We start from the raw sequence: 10,580 nt of genomic DNA, 5'->3' as shown, positions 1-10,580 counted from the left end.
TACAATTATTTTATGTGTTATACTTTCAGAATCATTACTTTACAGTGTTTTTTTTTGTACAATTCATCATTTGCTTCCAAACAGATGACATAGTGCACCTCTAGGGTAAACCTCCACATTAAAAAGATAAACAATTGTTTTAAAAAAATCCCTTTTTTCATTTGTTCAAATTTTACAAGTCCTATTACATGGACAAAAAAATAACCCAAACATTACTGTTTTCTACCATTTACCAAGACTTTGGGATGATGTCAAAACTACCATCAGAGGTGGATATCCCATGCCTCCTCCAGTTCCGTTTGACACCATCCTGCCGTCTGATATGTGGTTTTCCTATAAGGACAAATATAATTACATATTTACAGATTAATATCACAAAATATATTAAATGATCCATGTCGGCAAACCAAACTGGGCCAGTCAATCAATAGAACCAAGCAATCATACATATAACTCATAATCACTGATGTACATCATTTATCCCACAATAATAAAAAACTAATTAAATCCAAAAATGTGTCTGACAAAAACTTACTATTCTACGTAGGTATAGCTCCTTCCCCCTTTCTGTTATGGGGTGCATCCGGCAGGGAAGGGTGCTCCCAAACCCAGAACAGATCCCTATGTATTTGTATTATGTACCATTCTTTCAAAGTTGAGTCCCCTTCTCCAAAACTTCTCAATATTAGTTATTTACCACCTACTTCCAAATTCATGCTCCTTACCCCACTCCCTACTAATCGTTTCACAAATAATAAAACTGTCATCGTCATAAATAATTGAAGGCGGAGTCCAGCCCAGAGACCCAAGGTAAATTTTTAAATTTTTTTACTTATTACTTTATTTTTCCAATACAGACTTAGGCAAGTTGTATGGATTAGAATGAATGCCTTTATTTTGTCTTTAAGATCTCATCTGGACGACACTTGTTCCGCCTCTGGTACGCCCACTTGTACGCCCCCATCCGTACTCTGGTTAGACCAGTACTCTCCCCTACTGTTTCTGTAGTTACTCTTTCTGGTACTAAAACATATTCATCCTCAAAATCTTTTCTAGAATCCTTGTAGCTAGCAATGATTTTCCTTCTCTCATAACCCAAAATCTTCCATATTTTGGTCAACCACATCTGATTCAGAAGGTACTTTCCTTACTAGCCTACGATTCACTATCTTTGGATTACCTCCATTAAGGTCGGATACGATAAATATCCTCAGTAAGATTTATCCAATCAATAACATATAATTCATCAAAATAAACATTCTCCAACTTGTGTCTTTTACTAAAAGCACACTTCTTTAAGTAAACAAGAGATCCTATGCCCAGGGGAGGGGACTTGCAGAGATATTTGCATCAGCTCGGGCCTTATTCCGGGCTGCTACCTTGTCAGTCCTTTCTCTGACAACCTTTTGAGCCCTCTCAACCAACTCGGCTTGTTCTTTAACAAAGTCTTGTTCCCATTCTACATCAGACACACCCAACAAATGATCTAAAGGAATACGCTCTTTCCTACCAAACATAAGAGCAAAAGGGCTGACCCTCGTAGTTTCGTGGGGGTGGTATTGTACATGTAGACAAGATGAGGCAATAATTCAGGCCATCTACGTCTATCACGCTGATCCAGCGATTTGATTAGGCCAAATAAAGTCCTATTGAATCTTTCAGCCTGAGCATTACCCTCAGGATGATATGGTGTTGTACGAGTCTTACGTATACCATAAAGCCTACATAATTCTTTTATCACCTGACCCACAAAATTACGTCCCTGATCACTATGAATTCTATTTGGAATTCCATACTTTGTGAACCAGTGCTCTTGTAGAGCTTTAGCTACTGTTGAGGCGTGTTGATTTCTACAAGGGATTGCCTGAGCTAATTTCGTATATACATCTGTAATAACAAGTACATCCTCAAATCCTCCCTTACCAGGATCTAACTTAACAAAATCAATAGCAATAATTTCCAATGGACTAAATGCCATTAGATGTCTCATTGGGGTTCTTACCCGAGGCTGCATCTCCTTTGCCTTAGCACATTTAATACATCTTTTAACATAAAATTTTATATCACGAGCCATGCCAGGCCAATAAACTCTTGACCTAGCTAATTGTTGAGTTTTATTTCTACCTTGATGTCCCCATTCATCATGTTCATCATGACATCCAACTAAAATACTCTTACGCAAACACTGTGGGAGTAAAATTTGAAATATATTACCAAATAAAGGATCAAGAACCTTCCTTCCTAATATTCCATCTTTAACAGTAAAATTAGACCATTGATATAACCATTGTTTCAAACTATCCGGTTCTGAAAAATGTGCGGGAAATTCATCCCCCGGTTTCCAGTGCGCACTCCACCGTTCCCACACAAATCTCAGTTCTGGGTCAATTTTCTGCATTTGAATGAGTCGTTCAGGCGAAAAGGAAGGAAACAAATTTAAAAAAGTGGTCCCTAACAAATTTTCCTGGTCAGAAACACCAGACTTCGATTGGATTTCATAAAAGGCTTGCTGCAAAGATTGCACAGTTTGTTTCTTTCCAAAATGTTTTTGAAATAGTTCAATAATACTTTTAGTATCTTATTTCCCCGAAAAACAACTTTTTTACGTGCTGCACCTTCCAAATTTGCTCTGATTATGCCGCACTTTTTGAGTTTCAGAGATTTGGTATTGTTCACAATAAAGATCTATTTCTTCTAACCATTCGGTAAGGGAAATGCCACCTTGTCCAGAAAATCTCTCAAGTCTGGTACTTCTATCACTAGGGGTAAACCTACACCTTTGTAATGCTCCGGTTAAACCGGTTACTAAATCTTCAACTAACTTTTCAGCCATAATTTTACTATGTATATGTGAATACTACTGAAAGGAGACGCAACCTCAACTACGATAAACCTTCAGTTATAACACTTATAAAATAGTCTACTATCTAACTCTGGGAGAGAAAGGTAACCAATCGAACCAGACGCAGAACCTAGGAAAAAAGACATTTAGTTAAAATTGTGAAATGTGTAAGTCCAGACCACAATAAACATTAGGGGTCTGACATAAAGGTAAGCGCAAAAGACTGCAAATTTTATATAGATTTTCTGAAGATGTATTTTCATGTGTTGCCAAAGAACACTAACAGAATTTAGATTTTTACTATTATTATTCTATCTAGTGGTGTATTTGCAGAATTTATTTGTGCTATCTCCTTCAGATCCCAATGCACACTAATGCAAAACAGACATAATAACAAACTGCATAGCTACACACATATCTTAACACATCGTCATGTTGAGAAGATAACGAGTTCATATCTTTTCAGATACATTTCAAGCATATCTTATAGTTTGTAATATGAGAGTCTACATTAAATGTGAATGACTGTTCTGGAAAAATCTCACAAGGGCTTCACTACATACCAGCGACTCCTGCTGCTTCACTCGCCAAGGCTATCGGCTTCCAAACGACAGTGCCAGCTTCCACCGTCGAAGATATCGAAGACAGGGTCTACCACACCACGTCGATGACGAAGATGAAGGGCCGTGTCGAAGCGTTGGTTGGAAGAACGATGTCTCGGAGCTCCTCGATAGCGTCCAACTCCCCGAGCCGGACTAGCGCCTGCGGCCTTCAGTACCTAACCTCAATCCATCCTCATGAGACGACCAAAGGAAAAGCAATCGCCCTGCTGAGTTCCTTTACAGCCCCTTCCAAGACGATTCTCGCGCAGTTAAACGACTCCTCTCACCGCAGTGTAATGTGAAATCACCAGACTTCGTCGGTACCAACTAATCCGGAGGGTTTTAGTGGAAACCAGCTATGCTACCCCGTCAGGTCTATTTGCAGTGGTTTTCACAGGTCCCTCGACTCCTCGCTACAATGCAGCCACGCGTGAGTCCCAGGACGAAGGGTTCTTTCTCCTGAGCTCAACGGCACATGTAAGGTCCCAACGTCGAAAACCCGGGCGATGTGGGGGCTCAATCCAACCCCTGCAGCTGAATTTCTCTCTCCAACGTTAAAGTTAAAATAATATCAATTCACATCCTCGAACAAAAAATAAGCCGGAACCGGTGACATGAAGTGAAGCTCTCCTTGTTGAATTTATCTCAATGTCCGATAAACATTGTGTTTATGCGTAAAACCAGACTGAAGGACTAAAACGTTCCCCGAACATGCTGAAAATGACGGTCGACCCCATCCGTACTACCAATTTTGTAGCGGCACAGCTTTGCAAGACGGCCGGTGGCCGCCCACCGTCTTGCGCTGCCCACGTACAAAAAAAAGACGGGAGTCAAAGAATGACAAGTTCGATGAAGTTAAGTTGTGTATCAGGTTTTATTCTAAATCAAAGTCAGATTACATGCTGGATAATAATATATGTCGCATCTCTGGGCTGGACGACCGACGACAGACAAAAATTAAACCGACATGGCCTACGGCGGCAAAACAAATCGGGAACGAAAAACTGCCCCTTGGCAACTAATCACTCCCTTTTTATCCCCTTTTTGGTCAAACACCGCGTGGCGAAAAAAGCCTTTCCAAGTCGACCCTATCACCTTTGGTGTAATGTGCGAAATTAATCCGCCTATAATGTAAGTATATAAAACGGAACTTAATTATTGTGTACTCCGATTCCAAATTCAAGTTCTTCGGCTTTCCATTATTCTTCCAACTTACGTAACTCTCTTGACCACTCCCCCAACTGCTCTCTCAGTCAATTAATCCTCTTTTGCGACTCTTCTCACTTCAGCCACTCCCACTCACAGCTCACTTCCACCAAGGAATTCACTCCTTGCTTCCACACCTGTTCACACTCTCGCTCTCTCTCTTTAATCACTGAAGAATGCAAGCGAGCCGAAGAACATGAATAAGAAGCAAAGTAGTAAATAACTGAAGTTCCAATGGACTTCTATTAGTCCTGAACGCCTAGCAACCCAGTCAGTTTGCCCTCTTTCACTTCCACATTCCAATCGCTAGCCTGGCCCAGAAAAACTAGCAAACGAAATCAACACCTTTAAGGAATGTAAACAATGGAAGAAGGCGAACGAACTTCTTTACCCAAACAAACAAATCTCTATTTTCCATCCCGCTATAGATGCATCCATGCGCACCTGCAAAAGCGTGGATAAAGACACCTACCAAGATCTCGATATCGACACCAGTGACTACCAGATCCCTGCTGACCCCCATACATATCAAGGGCTTGGGAAAGCCAGCATCGATACTTCGCTTCAGAGTGTCAGCCAACCAGAGCCTGGAACCACGTATGAATGCATTTAGAATCGATTCCAATGCACAGTTCGACTACCGAAGTACAGAATGAAACAAGTGTCAGAAGTGATGTGCGTGTGGGTGGGTGGTAGGATGCATCTGTGTGTGTGTGGGATATAGTAATAACTGAATATGAGTGTCAATTATTAACAAATGGATGAGTATGGGTATGAATAATGAGGGTGTGTGTGAGTATGGGGGTGGAGGATGAATATGACTGTGATGGTATGTTGAACAGAATAAATATAAGGGTGTGGGTGAGAATGGGTGTGAAGAATGAATATGAGCGTGGGGGTCAGCATGTTGAACAGAATGAATATGAGTGTGTTGGTGGGTATGGGTGTGAAGAATGAATATGAGGGTGTGGGTGAGTATGGGTGTGAAGAATGAATTTGTGGGTGTGGAAGAGTATGGTGAGCAGAATTGAAACTAAGGCATGGGTGAATGTGGGTGATTTGGGTGTGAATAATGAATATGAGGGTGTGGATGGATATGTGTGTGAAGAATGAATATAAGGGTGTGGGTGAGTATGGTGAACAGAATAAATACTAAGGTGTCGGTGAGTATGGGTGTGAAGAATGAATATAAGGGTGGTGGTGGGTGTTGGTGTAAAGAATGAATATGAGCCTTGGGGTGAGTATGTTTAACAGAATGAATATAAGGTTATGGGTGGGCATGCATATGAAGAATGGATATGAGGGTGTGGGTAAGTATGGTGAACAGAGTGAACATGACGGCGTGAGTATGGGTGTGAAGAATGAATATGAGGGTGTGGGTGTGCAAGGGATGTGAAGAATGAACGTGAGGGTGTGGATGAGTATGGTGAGCAGAATTGATACTAAGGTGTGGGTGAGTATGGGTGAATGTGGGTGAGTATGTTGAACAGAATGAATATAAGGGTATGGGTGGGTATGCATATGAAGAATGGATATGAGGGTGTGGGTATGTATGGTGAACACAGTGAATATGACGGCGTGAGTGAGTATGGGTGTGAAGAATGAATATGAGGGTGTGGGTGAGCATGGGTGTGAAGAATGAATATGAGAGTGTGGGTGAGTGTGTGAGCAGCATTAATACTGGGGTGTGGGTGGGTATGGGTGTGTATACTGAGGGTGTTTGTGAATAAAGTATGATGAACTAATATGAGGGTGTAAATGACTGTGTGGGTGAGTATAGGCGTGACTAATGAATATACGGATGTGGGTGGGTAAAAATGCGAAGTATACAATGAGGAAGTGGGTGTTTATTAGTATGAAGAATAATTACTGTGTGAGAATAAAAATGAGGGTGTGGGTGAGTATGCTGGTTTAAAAAAAGACATCACTGTAGAGATACTATGAGAGAGTGTGTGAGATTATGCAAAACATAAATACGAGAGTGTGTGTGAGTGCGGATGTGATAAAAGCATAGGTTGATGTGGGTTAGAACGGGTATGAAGATTTAGTTAGGAAATCTAATTGGAAAATTAATGAATAACTTTAATGAAAAGGGGGAAATAACATTTGGACTAAAATTAAACTTGTTCGTGATTGATGTACAGACTAAATGTAATTGTACTAAGTTTGTAATATTTGATTAATTGTTCCAAGTATGTGTATGGAAAAATCTAGGTATTATTTGCTTTCACATATTCAATGATTATGTAACAATATTCATGTTTGAAAGAGAGAAAAAATGTCATTTAAAGCCAAACTCTTAACAGTATGAGGACGGCACTTTATCGGTATTCAAAGATTGTGTGTTTAAAGCACCTTTCACAGTTGGCAGTGCATTAGCGTTAGAGGCTTTCACAATTACTCGTGCGATCGTTTGCGATTACTTGGTCAGAATTATATTGCACAAAATCGCAACGGTTGTAAGCAGTTGCATCACAAATTGTAACCATCATGTATTCCTTACATTAACAAAGTGACGTGCCGATTTTCAACAACTCGTCATCTTCTCATCCTGACAAAGTCGACTTGACGAGTTAGAGGATCTAGTCTTATTGTCTTCTCGTTCTAAATAGGTCGACTTGACGATATTCTGGATAACGTTTTCTTGACTTCCCGTCCTGAAGAAAACCGCTTGACGAGATTGAGGATAAAATCTTATTCTCTTATCATCGTATATAAGTTGACTTGACGAGATCATGGATCCCGTCTTCATCTCTTCTCGTCCTGACTAAGTTGAGTTGACAAGGTTCTGTATCTTGTCTTCTTATTTTCTCGTCATAGTTTGGTCGACTTGACGTGATTGAGGATCTTGTCTTTTTATTTTTCGTCCTGTCAAAGTCGACTTGACGAGATCGTAGATATTGTCGTCTTATTTTCTCGTCTGGACGAAGTCGGCTTGGCGAGATTGAAGATCTCGTCTTCTTGTCTTCTTTCCTCGTCTTTTTGTCATCTTGACTCTTTTTTTCGTCTTCTAGAGGCACGTTCGAGCTTCAATACATTTCTCTTAAACCCCTTTCACAATTGGTGGTATAAATGCTCACAACCGTTGCGGTATTTTATTTCCCTCTCTCAACAAACAAGTTTGAACATAATTAATTTTAGATTCGTCATCATCATGAATTAAAAACTTATCAAATTGGATTATACCAACTATATGCTGCACACAAACGCAAAGGTTGTAAGCAATCACGAATCGTGAAAGGGGCTTTAGAGGAGGAACAGCCTTCTCTGTTTGTGGAGCTAATATTCATCTGGTGTACAAGGAGCTATCATCATGATCATAGAGATTTCTTTGGTACATGTGAATGTGAAACACTCTGAAAAAAGTTTACCCAATATTGGGTAAATAGGGGCATTTCTACCCAATATTTGCTACAATTTTACTCAGTGTTTATAGAGTATATGTGCTTGGATGTTTTGGGGCGTTGATTTGTGTGGGCGTGGTGTATTTAGTTAGGGTGTTATTTGAAGGGTGGGGCAGTAATGTGGGGAATGGAGGGAAGGGCGATGTTATGAGAGATTGCTTTGATTTGCTTTTACTTTTAATAACACAAAACTATGCGTGAATTCGATATTTGGTTCATTATCTTGACTAAGAGGATGTTTTTCTTCAAGAAAATTATGGCTTATTTAAAATCTTGACATATCTTTGTGGTTAAGGAGATAAATCCAACCTCTTTATATTTTTTAATATAAGATACACATAAATGTCAGAATAAAAAACATTCGTAGATCATGTTAAAAAAATGAATAATAATTGTAGCTTGTATGTATCAGTTTTGAAAGAAAATAATTGAGCCATAACTTGATTTAAATGTCAGGATAAAGGTCTTCAATAATTTCATTTGTAACATTGAAATGAAAAAAGGTTCATTTTATTACCGTAAACTTGTGCATATACTTAGATTTTACATGGATGAGGATTTTTATCTATGCATCTATGCAATTACTCTTTCGGGAAAGTATCCCCATCTTGCAGAATCTGTGACAAAACCTAAATCCTAACATGGATGTTACGTCATGAATCGCAAATCTAACTACATACAAGTCAATACACTGTATTGGCTCAGATACAGCTTTTAGCTATGCCGACTAAAAAGCCGAAAGGACAATTGTTCATTCTCGATATAACAGTGTATCATTTATCTTAAAACAATCCTTTATAGCTTATTTCTTATACTTTTATTTTTTGATAACATCCACTAAGTGATATAACAGTGAATTCTTTAATGATAAAGACATTACCATATACATGTATTTAACTGTTTGCGCTGGATTCTCTGCATTTGGTCATGACAGTATTTATTAAAGACATCTATCAAATTAATATGGCTCTCGTTCAATTTGTCTAGTGTCTCTTTGAGAACATAAAATGTACAATATGTTAATTAGTATAGGTAGGCATAATAAATATGAGGGTCTGCAAAACGCTTTAGTCGGATAAATTGTGTCTATCGTTAGTTAAAATCACAAAATCAAGTCAAGTTGCGAGACCAATATGCTTGGTGCATGAATGTATGTTTCGACCTGCAGTTTAAAGAAAGATAATAAACAATCATAAATCAAATATTGAGTAGTTAACAAGCTATATAATTCATACAACTTTTGGAGCTTAAATGTGCACTAAATATGGCATCATTAAATCAAATGTCAAGCATACCCTATCATTCAACGATTCCATGGAAACGAATTTCGAATACTTGCAACATTGTGCCCGGTCAGAAAGCAGAATTAACGGTGACAACAAGATTGCCTAGATTTTCCTGAACTAAGTCAAAACATTGGGAACAAAATACACGCACTCTGTTGACTTGCAAAAAAAAACCATACGACTCTGATGTCACCTGAAGTTCGAGTGACCTGGAAATGATACTTAATGTCTACATTCATAAATACATATATATATATATACAGGCGCGGATCCAGGAGTGGGCCGAGCCGGCCCCGCCCCCCCCCCCCTATTTTTTGACAACCTGCAGAAAAGTTGTACTCTTTACCTTGATAGAAACTACGAAAAACAGAAAGAAAAGTAAGAAAGAGGTATTCAACCCATGATGTGTAATTTACAGCCTCGTAACGACCGGCCCGACCCCGAAAGGAAACCAAAAAAAAGGTGAGGGGAAGAACGGGAAAATAGACTTTATATAAAATTTTTCGCTTGCGCTCGCATTACCTGTGTAATGAATCCCATTCAAGAGGGTTAAATGACACCAATATATAACCAATATATACATGTATACAATATATCCAGTTCTGATATCAATTTGCACACATTTTTTTCGCTCGCACATCAAGCTTTCATTATTTTGTTTGATTTACACAAATTATTAATGTGTATCAAAATGTTCAGCTCGCGCTGCGCGCTCGTTCGTTTGATTTGTGAGAAACCTATGCTCTTTGGAAATTCTTACCAAAATTTGTCAAAATGCTCCTTTATCATGTCAGTATATCAAAAAATTAAGCTCATGCTTTGCGCTCGCATTTAATGGTTTGAGACTCACAGCTTGTTTATTTAAATAAAAACGCGCTTAGACTGTTCATTTTTTCAGGTCGGAATATCAGAAATTTTGAACTCGCGCTTCGCACTCCCATTATTTAATTGGTGATACTTGTATCCTCTTCATTAATCACTAAAAACAGTCCTAATTGAGTCACTTTTCACGTTACTATATGATAAAATTTCGGCTCGCGCTTCGCCCTCGCATTGTTTAGTTGGATACTTATCTTTGTTCATGATTATAAAAACTGCTCTGAATCTTCAGTTCTAAGGACATAAAATATCAAAGATTTTTAGCTCGCGCTTCGCGCTCGCATTATATATTAAGGCCACATGAGATACGGTATATTGTTTACAGCAATAAAAACTAACATTTTCAGTCTTTATTTAGGAC

General features: G+C 38.8%; 1 long non-coding RNA gene across 1 annotated transcript; it reads left to right on the top strand.

Annotated features, from left to right (window-relative positions):
- The first annotated feature begins 5,262 nt into the window (after window positions 1-5,262).
- LOC121423649 lies at window positions 5,263-9,016 on the top strand. The gene is made up of 2 exons (XR_005971302.1): window positions 5,263-5,916; window positions 6,153-9,016. It is a non-coding gene; the product is annotated as an uncharacterized LOC121423649 (long non-coding RNA).
- The last annotated feature ends 1,564 nt before the right edge of the window (window positions 9,017-10,580 follow it).

Source organism: Lytechinus variegatus, chromosome 11, assembly GCF_018143015.1.
Source record: "Lytechinus variegatus isolate NC3 chromosome 11, Lvar_3.0, whole genome shotgun sequence".
Lineage (NCBI taxonomy): Eukaryota > Metazoa > Echinodermata > Echinoidea > Temnopleuroida > Toxopneustidae > Lytechinus > Lytechinus variegatus.
This window is presented reverse-complemented; position numbering and strand designations above follow the sequence as displayed.